Raw genomic sequence first — 15341 nt, forward strand, 5'->3', positions numbered from 1 at the left:
AATGTCCATGATCAATAGTATGAAATTCGTCTTTCTTCCCTGCCGCGCCGTTGCCTGGCCTCTCCATTATCCACCATTGAATGTCTCCCCCACCTCTCTTACATACTTGTAGCAAAACAGTCATGTCTGTTTCTATCTGTCGATGGGAGCGTGGGAGGAAAGTAGTGCAGCATTGCTGGCTGGAGGAGGAGGAGGAGGAGGTGAGAGATAAGAGAATAGAAACCAGAGAGGAGAGGGGGGGGGGGGACAAAAAATACTTTGAGGGTGAAGAACAGCATTTATCTGAACAAAACATGCTGTTTTCTCCATCTCATGGACAAGGACCGCCCACTTTTTCAGCACCATCACAACAATTGACCCGAAAGCCCACAAAGAGAAAGGAGAGAGGGGCGTGTCTATCACCGAGTGAGGAAAAAAAAAATTCTATGAATAAGCACAAAAGAAAATGGGCACAAGAAATTGTAATTGAAAAAAAAAATTACAACATATATTACTCACCATGAGGCACCTTTTTTTAAAAGGCATTTTCAGATATGTGAACATGGCATCATGCATAATATCACACAAGGTCGAGGGCTTTTGGGGGTTTTTACCATTCGCAGGAGTGAGCTTATTTTCACCTGGCACCTGCTGCTACCAATTCATGAAGATTTCATGACAGCAACAATTTGAGCCCATTTCAGTCAACTCGGATCATGACCAACGTCTCCGACCGTCTCAATGCCAACGGCGCGTTTATATTCCCGTGAGGGGCTTGTGTTGGATCTCAAGGAATTGTGCGGGAGGCCTAGCAGAGGAAGCTGCGAGTTGGCTTAACACCTGCATATCTTTTGCACCTGATGCAGTCTGCACCCCCCCGTCGACCAACTCCACACGTAACTACCCCTTGGCCGTCTCTGCGTGCTGGCATCGGGCCTAATGAGGCTCGCTAATGGGACATTCATGCCACTCAAGGGGAACCCTCTAATTCGACGCAAGCTTGGAACACAGCTGCCCCGAAAACAGGCCACTGTCCAAAACGACCTGGTTAATGAAAGGACAAATCCAAGCTGTACAGGTTAAGTGTGTTTTTTGTTTTTTTGCCAAATAAAAAAATAAAGCACTCATAAAAGCAAATGGGCCCCGAGTCGCAGAAAAAAAACAAAAAAAAACTTGCATTTAAATCAACAATCTAACTACAGCAAAGCAACTAGCCTACTGATACTTGCTGACAGACACGAGCAACCTTCTCAAGGTGAAAGTCGGCTGGCAACGGCACGTCCAGAGATAGATTGCTCTTAATTGAGAACAAAAATGTAGTCCCATTCGTACCATCCACAGTGCATTGCCGGTAACGGAAGAAGGCTAACAATCTCTCGCTGGCATTGAACTTTGATGCGGTTGGTCACTCAAGCCTGGGAAAGGGGGAAAAAAAAAAAAAAAAAAAAAGCAACAGGTACGCATTAAGAGGCTTGATTACGCCAGCTTCACTTTTCAACCGCAAGAGTCGGCATCAAAGCAAGGAAAACCGTAAGACTTTAATGAGGGCTGGCAGATGACACCAACTGGATTGGGAGGTTCAGAGAGCAGACGAGAGCAAAGCGGCACAAGAGCTGGAAGGCCATCGTTTGGACCGGGCAAAAGAATTTAGAAATCTGATGGTCTGCAAAAGTGAAGCAATCATATGATTGACGTTTTACAGCTTCAACGTCTCAGCGACGGGACGGAATGGGGCGTCCCGGCTAAAAGATTTTGCAGCACGCAAATAAACGAGTAGAAAACAACTCGCACGCCGCAGTTTAATCGCGTGCTTTGTGTGACGCGATAAACCAGAGCCAAGATAAACAATTGGAGAAATTCCTTCCACGCGGAAGTGAACAACGTGTACCGTTTGACTGAAAGCCAGTGTCAAACGGCAACAAAAGGGGAATGAAAATTCAAACCAGAGTGCCACTCAGTCAAGGCCTTTGTCTCCCCGAATCCATTTGAATGGATTGATTGGCGAATCAACACGCGAGGCGACAACTGCGCCATCAAATGAGTTCTTCGCCGATGCTGCTCGACAAAACTTTGCGCAAAACAATGTGGAGTGTGTGTGTGTGTGTGTGTGTTTTTTTTCTGCAATACAGCTCATAGCGGGAACAGGTAATTCATAGTAAAAAGACTTTGGCTCACATTTTTTGTTTTTTAAAGGCTTTGATTAAAAAGTATGAGCTCCCTGGCTTGACTTCTGGTAAGACATCTTGACAATACAAATCATGCCCGGGCAGAATGAGAGTGAGAGTCAAGCTCACGCTCAAGTTGCAGGTCATAAAACAGATAGTGTCCAGATGTTTGGCAGGACACAAAATGCATGGGAAGGTTTTCTCTCCTTTGTCAGCTACTGAAAACACTCCATGGAGAATTCCTTCTGGAGCCTCCGTATGTATTTTGCGGATGGCATTTGGCATCAAGTCCGGTCATTAGAAAAGCTGGCCGTCCGGTCATATCAAAACGGCGACGGCGGACGAAGCGCAGCTTACCGGTTTTTCAAAACCACGCGACACAATTGTCTTCACGAATGCATCGAGTGACTTGCAAACTGAATCGTTCGAGCTTGGCGGCGGCCGTCACTTCTATCCGAAGACATGATCTGGATTGTGAAAGCGATCATGTATTTTGGCCACAGCAATGATGTCATTGAATTAGTTCGGTATTGTTGGAAAGTGCAATGTACACATACAGCATAATACGGTCCGGCTTGGCGGCGGCGCTCCGGAATGGCATATTTTCGTGGCGAAAGGCCACGTGACATGACAACGCATTTGTGATTAGCCCTTACGAGTGATGTCAACGCTGATTTGCTCCCGCAATCTCAAAGGAGGCTGTCAAGGTTGCCAAAGGTTCATAAAAGGAGATACAGTGAATGGAAAGAAGCTTCCAGACAGTGAGAAACGTTTCATTCGGAGGTCCGAGCACGTGTTGATGGTAGCAAATGGGCAAAGAATGAATCGGGTCGTTTCAATATTACATGACAAGGACCAATAATGCTTAAATCCAGCACAAAATACTTCAACTACGTTCCAAACAGGAGGCTACGCGAGCAGTGTTGATGTCATTTTGACCTTGTTAGCTTTTTTGGGAGAATACACTGCAGGGTCTTAAATGTAACTCGATGACATTTGCAGGTCATTCTGATCAAAGGGGGCCACTTTAAAGGGTGAACCAGCAAGTAGAGAGAATCTCGGGAAAGTCTTAATGCACCTAATCTGCAGAATCCATTGGAAAATCATTTGAAAGTCTCTGTGAGCCCACATAAGCAGTTTTGTCTTTGGCCACCCGTCTTCTCTTTTTGCTCTATTCTTAAAACTAGCGTGATTGTCTTAGCCGAGGATCTCTTATGCTCTACAAAGTCTTTTTTTTTTTTTTTGCCATTCCTCTATCAAGGGGACAGAAAGCCTTCGTTTTGCTCTCTCTCACAACTAGGAGATGAAATGTGAGCGAGTCTGTGTTAGCGGGGGGGGGGGGGGCATCGCCGCAAAGGGGGGGATGATTTTGTACAAGGAAGCTGGAGCGAAATATCAGATCTTTTTTTTTCCCCCCTTATAAATCATACAAAGAATTGAAATTCTCAAAAGACGGAGAGAGGAAGGTGAGGAAGGCGAATCAAGCTTGACTTCAAAAGATTAAAAATTGACTTTGTTCACATCAGCGGGCAGCCAGTAAAAAAAAAAGATTTTAATGGGTGAACGCTTGAACAGTAATGGCGCTCAAACTATCTATTCAAGTTTTGCTTGTGGTGAGACTTTGTCACTGGAAGGAGACAATTTGCTTTGCCTCTCGGACACAAATAAGATGCACGCCATCTGTTATTATGGTCGCTTTGTTGAAGGAAAGCAGACACCGCCATGCGGGCATCCCGCCGCCTCTTCCTAACCCGCAAACGTTTTGCACTTTGCGATCGACTTCAGATTTAAATTTTGACTGTTGCAACTGTCGCTTCACGAAATCGATTTTCAATCGACTGCACCATCTGCTTTCGATGAATTCAGTGCACGATTCCAGTCAGACGCGCGGACCGACCGTGATTCCGCCGGACTTTTTAAATCGGTTGATATTTATTTAATGATTTTCCTTTTCGAAAATTTGTGAGGGAACGGAACCTTAAAGCTCAACGTTCGATACCCTCGTTGAGTGCGACTCCATCTCTCGAGCCTAGCGAAGCGCCGAACAAGTCTCCGCAGTTCTCTCACTCGAGTTAAGGCGAGCGGGAATGTGTGACGCCTTTCGGGAACAGTGTGGCAAAAGGCTCGATCACGACGGTGATAAATCTGCGCTTACAACGTCGCCGTCTCAAAGCGAACCAAACTCCTCCGCATCATATTTACGGCGCCAACTTTTTTATGAGCCGCTATTTAACACGTTGAATTTATAGTCGCGCTATTTCCTTTTCATGATGTACTGTACGGTGAATATGAAAAGAAGGAAAAAAAAAAAAACAAACACGTTTCCCCGTAGTATTTTGTATCACTGATGAAAAACTGCCTTTCTGGTCATAATCGTGAGACAAGAAACACTAAAAAGGAACCTGCGCATCGGGGCCAAGACCAAAAGTCCCGGGGCATCGACATACCTAATTCTGCAAGGCAAGCGGTCAATGAAAAGAGAACATTTGTATCGATAAGAACCATCAAATGACAAAGACAGCCATCAGTCAAAAGACAAGGACCCAGATTGGACAAGTGCATGTTCAATGGCCGTGAGAAAGCAGAAGCAAAGTTTCGTTAATAATCAACGCTGCAAGGATGTTGGGGGGGCAAGCTCTGTGACACTTTGACGGATGTGAAGCTTGGCCCAAAGGGGAACAGAGAAAAAGCCTTTCGAGACAAGGTCCACTGCAAAGCTTTCTGAGCCGCAGCTCAATGAACGAAAGGGTCAAGCCACTCCTCGATTCTGGCCGTGCTGGGATTCCCCGCATGAAACAAAACACCGGTTTGGGACTTGATTTTCGACACCACTTCACGACCTTAGTTGCAATGCCGTAGTGCAACAAAACAGGATAAAGTATTCCGATAACACGATTTAGAATCCTTCACAAGGCTGCGTATAGTTCAAGGTCAAGTGATGCATGTCGGTGGTGTCATGGCAACGTGGCTGGAAGAGAGAGCGCGGTTACGTTAACAATAAAACATCACTACATTAGACCCCCCCTCAAAAAAAAAAAAAAAAATGAAATTGCATTGGTAATAAAAAGCACGAATTTAGAATTCACCGCTCATTTATACTCTCATAGCGCGATGACAAAATGAGTTCAATATGTTGTCCGACACTGCTTATTGACCTCATCATGCAAAATTTTCGTCTGACAAGCGCAGGTGAAGACATTTGTTTGCTTAGCATACACGGCTTCACCCATGGGCTAAATAACACGGCAGAGCCGGGTGCATCAAATATTACATAACGCAGCTCCACCTCCGCAGGCGCTGTTCACAGCACCCCTCCTACTCCCTCCTGCCTCCCGCTCGCCCACCATTGGCTATTTGCGGGCAGAGGTGCATTGCCGGATGAGGACAGCGCTCCGCCACAGACCCAACACCTTTAAACTTACGATGCAAAGTAGAAATGAAGTATGAGGCGGGACACGCTTGACCGTCTTGAGGATCGCCGCGAAGCACTGCCAACACGTCCGCAACGGGCTCAAAAATAGCGCGGAAATGTGTGATTTGGTGAAACAGTTCCAGCCACTCTCACCCCTGCGGCGATGCTGGATTTGATATCTTGGAAACAAATTGTGTTAGTTACCAAGCAATACTTGCCCAAAGTAGGACTGCACTTGTTGCCTGGCAACATTCGTTCATTGAATCTCAACGCGAGGGTGATTTGAGCACAAACCCTTTTAGACGCTCCCCGTTTGGATGAAATGGCGTTGCGTTAAAAATGTCATGTTCTCTAATAACTGACTCAATAGCTGACTTTTGAGACTTTTGAAAATTAAAAAAATAAATAAATAAACCAGATGGATCTTTCACAATTACCGTAAAATTACGGGATCAGCCCCAATTGCTGATCACATGATTGGAACTCTATTTTGGGCGGTTACTGGGGAAAAATGTGCAGATTTTGTAAGATTGTAAAAAAAAAAATTATAATAGAATTTAAAAAGCTCTCTGAAGAAATGCATATGTGTTATTTCCAGGCTTATGTGTGAGGAACACAGCTCATTTAGTTGGAGTTTCTGGTGTGTATATTTCTTAATTATTAACCAGATCAGCGCTGAGTAAATATTCCAATAGCCTCTGCTTAATCGAGGTTAAATATACACCTGAGAGATTGGAGCACACGGACGTACAGCCCATGACGCTCACATGAAGGTTGACGGGAGCACTGATTTGGTTGTTAGTCGTGAGAATGTTAGGTGAGGCCTATGACGTCATCCACATGCGTTATGCACGCCGTTGTCGTCCCGTGACTCAGCGAAAAGCGCAATTCAAACAAAGTGACCGATGTGCCTTTTGTCCACTTTCTGGCTTCTACAGCAATCTGAGAGCCATTAAAAATCTAAGATGAGAACTTGGGCCTTGCAGGGCCATCACCTGTCTGCCCCCCCCCGCCACCCCACCATTCCACTCAGATGAGCAAAAGGGAACATCAAGTTGCAGTGAGCACTCCACATCGTGGCACGCCACTTTCCTGTTTTGGTTTCTGCTTCCACCACCTGCGAGGCAGATGTTGAAGACGCTGGCACTGTGACCCCATTTTCTTTTCCCCTCCTGTTTCTTTTTCTTGCTTACTTTTGAACATGAAGATGACACCGGAATTATTTTAAATTTCAATCAAAAAAAAAAAGCCTTTTGTCACGTTGCATGTGAACGCCTACAAGACACTTCATTAGGTACACCCGCACAATCCAATGAGAGGAATTAGAAGCGCTGAGTTGGATTTTCTGTCTCCAATTGAGTATCGCTTACCTCGCGTGAGGTAAGATTACATGAAAACAACTTTTCTTGGTGTTTTGGGAACGTTTCATCCAACAGATGTCCATACCATTCCCATTTATAGGGACCTGCTGGAAAAATACTTCTCTTTTTTTTTTCTTTTAGAGCACTTGGACAAGTGGAGTGACTGCTGGAAACAGCAGTGCTGTCATAAAAGTCAACTTTGTTGGAGAAAGTTTTGAAAGCACAACTGCGATGACAAAGCTCCGTTGCACCGTTACCGTCTCTGTGACGTTCTCATGCAAGCCCAGATCGAACACTTGACTACAATATTCATGATTAACATATAGCAGATGTGTGTTTTTCATAAAGGTATACTTCCCAGAAATGAATGTTCTGTAAGCGGCCCCAAAGACTTCATATGCTGATTTTGGTGCAAAAATCCAGTACCGCTGAACATGTGTAGCCATCAAGGTGTCAAGAGAAGAGACTCTTCCACCAACCCGGGGCAGCCGACATAACGACAAAGTGATACAACAAGAAAGCTATTTCAGAGTTCGGTCTGGATTTGGGGAACAGATGGCGAAGCAGTTGGTGGGAATTTCAGCAACACTTCCATCAATGTTGGATGGCCACACTTACACTTTCCCAGACTTACGAGACAAGGTTTGTGAGACTCTACTTGAAGTCAACAAATTTACATTTGAGCGTGAGACACTTATCTGGTGTTTTTTTTTTTTTTTTTTTTTGGTCAGCGTTATACAATTACGGAGGATTGGAGAATCGTCCTCAGAAATCATTAGCTTAAATACTGGGGCGTCCAAAAATGTTTCTTGCAAAACATAAAAAAACTAAAGCATGCAACCCAACCCAAACCCACGATTGCTGGCAGTACAATAAAACCTCCAAAAATCTCAAAAGTATCAACAAAAAAAAAAAAAAATCCTCCTGTCCCTGATCAGAGGAAATTATGAATCATTCTTCCCAGCAAGGTGGCCAATCATTTTGCAGCATAACATTTGTTAACCTTAGTATTTCTCATGTGAGCAAAACATTCCTTAAACAGGTGGCCCTCACAGTTCAATACGGTAAGGGTGGTTGAAACATTGACAAAAATTAACAAATAAAGAAGAGTGAGGAAATGCGAGTGTTAGTGCGGAGATAGGGTGATCCAAGAAGGCAGAAATGATGACAAAGACATTTTCCTGGCATGCCTTCTCAACAGGAAGGAAGTAAGATGAGGAAAGTCGCTGCGTGACGATTGAAGGGAATTGTGGGTGGTGGTGTCGGGCAAACAGAAGCAATTGCGATGCACCACGGGAAAGAGTATGGAGAGAGAGATAGCGTTTATATATTGCATTCATTAATTGTTTAAAGGCGGCCCGGTAGTCCAGTGGTTAGCACGTCGACTTCACAGTGCAGAGGTGCCGGGTTCGAATCCAGCTCCGGCCTTAAAAAAAGAAGCAAAAAGACTCAATAATTTCCAATCTTAAAGATGTGAAAATATTTACGTTTAATGTTCGCTATTTGAACACATTCACAGAGGTGGGCATCCGTCACGAAGTTTCTGTCAGTATTTCAGTCTGTTTTAAATCTGTTTGAAGTGAGCCAGTCCTTCTAGTCATTGGCTGGATTGTCTTGGCACAAGGATGTGAAATGCGCGCATTAACAGCTTTCCGTGCACGAATGCATGGCTCAATCAATGTCCAAAAAGTGATCCCACTTCAATATTGATCTCCATCAATTGTATTACGGGTTATGTCACCATTCTAACCTGATCAACGCCTCCACAGTCGACCATTTTGATTGATGAGACTTAAGCCTCAGAGTACTTCCATTCAAACCAGCCACCAACATCCACTGCATTGCTCAGCACTTTTATCACAATAGTCGCTCATATACAAATACTCGATCAAATGATCAAACGCATAATGCCAATCGAGTTACGTTCGTTGAACACACTACACAAGATGCGACGACACAAGACTCCCTCTGATATGAATAAATCATCTTCCTGTGGCAGATGCATCGTCCCCGGGGAAAGAATGGACATACACACAGGAAAGCGGAGGAGTGGCTGCAGCAAGCCATCCCAATTTACGTTGCAGACAGAACAATTGGCCCTATCTTGATGGCCACTCTTGCAAATGTTTCCTGTCTCTGCAAAAGCAAACGCTGAACCGTAGTTTCGGCGTCGTACGTTTCGCCGACGCAATCAAAGGCATATAAATGCAACGCGGTGGTATGTTTCGGGCAATTCATCAGATAGTAGGTTGAAAATCACTCGGTAGAATCACATAGTAGCGTCCTTGACTTCCAGCTAAACTTTTTCCGCTCAGTTTGGTCTCGAGGAAGCGCAAACAAATTGAAACGTGCAAGCAAACCCAAAACGAAGAGGACCGGGGTTTTTTTTCGCAAGGCTGGGGGTAAAAAAAAAACGTTTTAACATGCTTAGAAGATGTGTCGGCGTGAACTCACCTTTTCATTCGCAGCACCTCATTGCCACCCTTTCACTTCGTTTGTGTGATCGTCAAGGAACAAATTCACACTCTCGCCAGTCGGTCGCTGATGTTCATCGAGGGAAAAAAATGTATTGCACATAAGGATTTCGAGTAAAAAAAAACAAACGATCCAGTCCTTTTTTTGTGTGTGTAAATGTTGGATCTGTTGGTCGTGCACTGCGCCTGCCGCCTCTGGTTTGTTCAAATCAGAAGTTCATCCAAAGTTGCAGCGATTCGCTCCGCCTCTCGTCACCGATGAGGTCACCAGCCTCTCCGGCCACACGTGGACTCTCGTGAGAACAAGCGAGGTTTTCACAGGGGTGCCGTGTAATCTCGCGATATCGTAGAAAATGGCGAGTGTCAAGATTTCTGCTCCGGAGACGGGCAGCATGTTGCCGTGGCAACCTAATCTCCAGAAACAGTTGGAGCCTGTAGCGGCAAATTTAGTTCAATAAAGTTTTTCAACACTATCACTGAGTTTGGTCCTGCTTTTTAAATGCATTGATATGGATTGGAGACATTGAAATGCAGCTGTCGTGTAAGACGGGTACAGTTAGTTTATTTTCTCATCATTCCACCTGCTGTTTTTTTTTTGTTGTTTACGGACACTGAATAGGCATTTAAAATCAAAATCCAGGAATTCATGATGACATTTTAAATTCTGATTTAATTGGCGTTGCCATTTACTTGCTACTAATGAATGTGTGTGTATTTCAACCTTCCACCTCTGCATTCATTATTCTTAAATGCCGTATTCAGGTTTACATAAGAATCGAATAAGGCCAACGGAAAGAAGATTCCCATGATTAAAAATCCTCATCAGTTCCTGCAGCTCTGTAGGTCTCACTGCTGCTACCCACCCTTTTCTGTCATGGGGCGTTTATTTGTGTGGGTGGTTTGGATTGTTCTCCGGTGAAAAATTGCTCCCCTCTGGGATTTATTTGCTCAAGTAGCCTAAATGGGTTAGCGACAGAATGGAATTCAATACATGTTTAAGCAAGGTGGACACAACAGGGAAACCATCAGTGTATTGCACTACGCTGGCAAATTAGTTGATGACAGCCCCGAAAAGGGCTACTTCTTTCATTTCAAACAACATTCTAGCTCATGTGATGCTAACTGTATGAGAACTACTAAATAAAGCAACCAAACCACCTTAGGAGGTCTCTCAAAGCATGCAAATGCCTTTCGCTACTGTCGGTCTCGAGAGTTTTCCGGCCTGGCCTTGTGGTTAGCACGTCTGCACCACAATTCTGTGGTTCCGGGTTCGAATCTTGCACTTTTCTCTCCTTGCTTGCATGGGTTTCTCCCACGTTCCAAAAACATGCGCGTCGGGTTTACTGAAGACTCAAAATTGTCCGTGAATGACATTAACGATGCAGTTGGCCTTACGGGCGGCTTGAAAAATAAAAAGCCGAAGCAAAAGTGTCATTTCAAAGCTCAGCGGTTGACATCACCGATTGAATTTCCCCAGCGTGGCTCCAATAAATGCTCTCCTCTTCACTTGGGCATCGCAGCGGTTCAACGTGAGGTTTTTCAAATGTGATGGCGTCGCCTTGGTTCGGGAGACATGTTTATTAAGCCGTCACAGACTCGGGGGCGACCACCTCTAGATGACATGACCGCTGTAACCCGGAGAGGCAAAGCGGTGGAATTCCTCTCTGTGTTGCCCTTAGAAGTGGGGCGGGGGGGACGGAAAGAATAGAGCCCATTCACTGCGCTCCACTCAAGCGGCACTCCAACACTAATGGAGATTGACATGAAGAAAGGCGACAAGTTGTTTTCACATGCGTTGCCTCTTCTCGCCGCTTTGCCGAGAGCAATGCAGACAGAGTGCGCGCTCTGGAAAGAGATGGAATTTGGTGCACTTGTTTTTTTGTGGAGTGGGGAGACAAGTGTGGCTCATTAGCCGTGCGTGTAATTACAATCTTGTGGCATTGTTACCGTGAGGACTGTCGCGCAGTCGGCTGATGGGCAGACACTGGAGAAGAACCGTAAAAGTTAGTGCGTTGTTTTTTGTTTGGTTTTTTTCCTTTTTGTGAAATGAAGGATAAATAACGATTGAGCTTCATGACAAAGTCGTCATCCCAAAAAGGCCGCACATTCATAGACAGCAAAACTCTGGGCTGGGGCTCAACGTTTAACTCAAACTGAAAGACATTTGGCAACAACAGTTTGGGGAACAAACAAAGCTCTTTCCATCATGTCGGCCACCACGGGCTGCTGTCCACGAAACGGAATGTCAGCCCAATGAGAGACAACGGGTAGATGACATCTGAGAGAGCGTGTTTATTAAATTCCATGCTTGCAAGTGCCTCTGGGCGGAGCCAATTAAAATATAGAGGCAAAACAACTTGTCTATTTAGTATCTATTTTCTCTCTTTTTTTCAAGCTGGTTACAAGGAATTAAAAAAAAATCACAATGTATTTAGTCATAAAACAGATGTCTTATCTTAACTCCATGCTTTTTTTTTTCCTTGACTGTGTTAGCCACTCTTCAGAATTCTTGCCAGACCTCAGTATGGCAAGCTGCATTTGCTTCTTTCTGGATGGGTGCCACGCATCACGGCATATGCTTATTCCGAAGAAGTGCAGCAAGGTTTTTAATAGTGATGCTTCAATCTTCTCAGAACTGCATACCGTTGACATTTCTGGAAAAAAAATCTGAACAATAAGTCAGGTCAACTCAACACGTACTCCTACAATACTGTATATGAATATTTCTTCTGGGTGGCTGCCGACCGGTTTGGGGCGCCTCTATCCCAAAAATCCGCTGAATCCTGTTCACCCACGGGTCTATGGCGAGAACAAACCCTGAAGAAATTGAATGGACGGATAAAATATTTCTTCATGGGCCAAGAGGAGCGAGTCGGGAAACAGTCCCGTGTGGGTTTGAGCGGCATTGCGCCAAGTCCATTACAAGCCTGGGCTATGCATTACTTATGAATCCCTTTAAGACTCTTTTACTTACTTGGACCGGAGTGCATCTCTGGCGCTGCACATGCCACGTGAGGGCATCAAAACATCTCAGTGGCTGTCAGAATTTTTCCAAGCTCAAGCCTCTCTCTGTCGAGATGTACAGAGGCACCTTTTCCCTGACACGTTCGGGGAAGAGGTAGAGGCATATACGGAATTCAAAGTATTTCTCGTGCCCCGCACACACACGGTGAAGAGCTCAAGCTATGTGACTCACTCTGGTGTGAAAGCACAGCGCCGTTGTGGGAGGATGACATCACAACCCCCTGCAGAGAGAAAAAATGGCCTAGCAGTTGGACCAGGTTCAAGCTTGCACATATAGCCCCCCCCCCACACACACACACATGTGTTATGATATACAGTATAAGAACACACTCTCCCACTCCTCCTCCCCCGTTGCAGCCATCACAAGTGAGTACATTGAACATTTTCTCACCAGAAGTAGCACATATTGTCCTGAGGAGACACCCCAGGTGTTTTGTTGTGGATTTCCAAACTCAACATGAGGCGGGGAAGACGGGGGAACGGGCAATGGGGGTTGAGCCAGTGGTTGGCCAGGATACGGACACGCTCTGACAGGATTTGGGGGGATGGGGGGGGGGCTGTGGTTGGAAAACAGGACGGGAGCATGCAACAGATGTTGAGAATCGTCATCTGGTTGTTTTTCTTTTATGACCGGTTGGTGCGATGATGTGCACTGAGCAGGTTGACCCCCCCTCCCCCCCGCCTTGCCTGCACCTGCAATGACAGCTCAAACACAGGGAGAGTCAGTCACTGTCATAGGACCCCCCCTCCCCCCTGCAGCATCAGCGTACATTCTGCATTCAAGTGAAAGAACACTCTCACGCTCAGTCACTCTAATGCGATTGAGGAGAAGGCGGCGAGATTAGAGCTTGATCTCAAAGACAAGTTGCTGATGCAGTGGTTCACCATCCAAAGCAGATTGGGGGTCTTTTTTTTTTGTTGGGCAGAGAGAAACTTCTTTTCCTTTTTTTTTCCAAATTGATGAACACAAGCTTTCTTCTGAGTGCAAATCTCAAATATCTCAGCTCTTGTCATGATCATAAAGCACGCCCGTCAGCAGAGAGTGTCGTCTGACACAAGCGACGTGTGACAAAATCTGGCTCAAACTCAGGGGAAGAAAAGTGATGACGATTCAAAAGCTGGGCACACAAACTGATTTTTTTTTAACTGGACTCGGCGGTAAAGACAATGGATGGGTGGTTGGATTTTAGAACGTGAGCGACTCAGCAGGTGATAAGAAAAAAAAAATCGGCAAGTGGCTGTGCCGATACTGTAAGTCAGTTACTCAAATGTATAAAAATGCTCGAATACTACGACACCCGATACATCTTGGCCCCGTCTGACACTGGTAAGATAATTTTGTTCTCCCTGACCATGTGGTCCTCACAGCTCTTGAGAAAGAATCAACCTGTGCTTGAGTCAAGCTGTTGATTGACATTTCAAGTGGAAGTTTCTGAACAAACACGAAAGCGAATCAAACAATTTGGTGCCCGGCCCCTCACCTCCAACTTGAGAAGAGACACACCGATTGCACCACTGTGTTTTTCTTGCAGTGTTCTTAATGTTGTTGTTGGACGGCAAGGGTCTGCTCCCTCCTACTCAGTCCAGTTTCTGACAAGAAGAAATCAAAGTACAGGTGGCATGGAAAGATGGACAAAAAAAGGATTCGGTGGTTGCTCAGGTTTGACTTCCACCCACAGTCTCCAAGTGCGGTGTACGTACCGTCTATTTTCCCTCATGATGCGATAAAGCTTCGGCTCTCTTTGGATGGAGGGGCCAGAAGTGCGTCCGGATGGGTTGGCAGGATGTGACAACAGTTAATTAAAACTGTGAGTCAGGTATTTGAGGATTAGTAGCGTGTGTTGGCCCGCCGTCGTCATCTCCTGGGAAATCGAGGCTGTGGACACTAATTACATCTCTGCATGAAAATGAGATTGCCGTTTTTTTGCTCGTTTGAGTGCGTTGTTATTTTTGCATCAGGAAAACATCAAGAGCCTTTGTCCACCCTGGATTTTGATGACGGAATAATGACTACCGAGATGACACCGACGGCAGCAAAAACAAACAAACCAAAAAAAAAAAAAACCCCGACACTATTTTGGGAAAAATAAAAATCCCGATGTACTACAAAAAAAAATAAAAGACTTTTTAAATCAAATCATTAAAATGTGCTTCTGACCAGTGTAATCAATATTACTGGCAGGAACTGGGGGGTTTATCCTCAGTTTTTGCTTCGGGAACCAGAGACTTGTGGACAAGCTCCGGTTGAAATGATAATCTAGCATCTGTTAATTATTCATAGGAATTGAGGCAGTCACTGACAAGTATTCAAAACAAACTCATTTCGTCATATTAGCTTGCATCCATGATCCGGACTGAACTGTTGGAAATCTTCAAATCCTCCGCTTGGAGCATCGCTGACCTGTTGTCATCTTATGTACTAAAGCTGTCAAATCAACGGCAAAGGATTAGGGAGGCGCCATGTTTCCTTACAGGTGAATTGAACTGCCGCGGATCTATCAAGGGCTATTAAATAGTGCACTCCATGTACTCGGTTAACTCGCACGAAGCTGCGTGGACACGCGTGGGTGATACGTGTCAGCGTGCGCGTTCACAATATGTGCGCGCGAGTGCGCGTCGGGTGTCACTCAGCCTCGGTGCGAGAGAGCGAGTTGTCATATCAGTGCCACATTGCATATTCATGCCGATGCTAATGTCACCCCGGGCGCTTTAACGAGTTGACAACATGAACAACTCGGATGAGGCGAGGAACAAAAGCTTCGCAGCTTTTTTTTTTTTCTCGCTCCCTTGGAGAACACAGTCCCTTGTCAACCTCGTACAAGTTCATCACCAGCAGTTTCAGTGAATGAGGTGAAATAGTCTCATATAGTTTAAGAAGAAATAGAACTGGGGGGGGGGGGGGGGGTGGAAATGACCCCTCACGTGC

The 15341-nt window shown here is 45.2% G+C and overlaps 1 protein-coding gene and 1 long non-coding RNA gene across 2 annotated transcripts in view; both read right to left on the reverse strand.

The window, feature by feature from the left end:
- sipa1l1 (signal-induced proliferation-associated 1 like 1) overlaps positions 1 to 9649 on the reverse strand; it is a 35648-nt gene extending 25999 nt beyond the window's left edge. Inside the window, exon 1 of the mRNA XM_019883127.1 lies at positions 9372 to 9649. The gene's annotated coding sequence lies outside the window, so the exon portion shown is untranslated. The remainder of the gene's footprint in view (positions 1 to 9371) is intronic.
- Positions 9650 to 11885: 2236 nt separating this feature from the next.
- On the reverse strand, positions 11886 to 14506 carry LOC109523732 (uncharacterized). Its single transcript, XR_002169828.1, has 3 exons — positions 14117 to 14506; positions 12807 to 14005; positions 11886 to 12636 (listed from the first exon to the last, which is right to left on the reverse strand). It is a non-coding gene; the product is annotated as an uncharacterized LOC109523732 (long non-coding RNA).
- Positions 14507 to 15341: the final 835 nt, after the last annotated feature.

This window comes from Hippocampus comes, unplaced genomic scaffold (assembly GCF_001891065.2).
Source record: "Hippocampus comes isolate QL1 unplaced genomic scaffold, H_comes_QL1_v1.1 scaffold524, whole genome shotgun sequence".
NCBI lineage: Eukaryota > Metazoa > Chordata > Actinopteri > Syngnathiformes > Syngnathidae > Hippocampus > Hippocampus comes.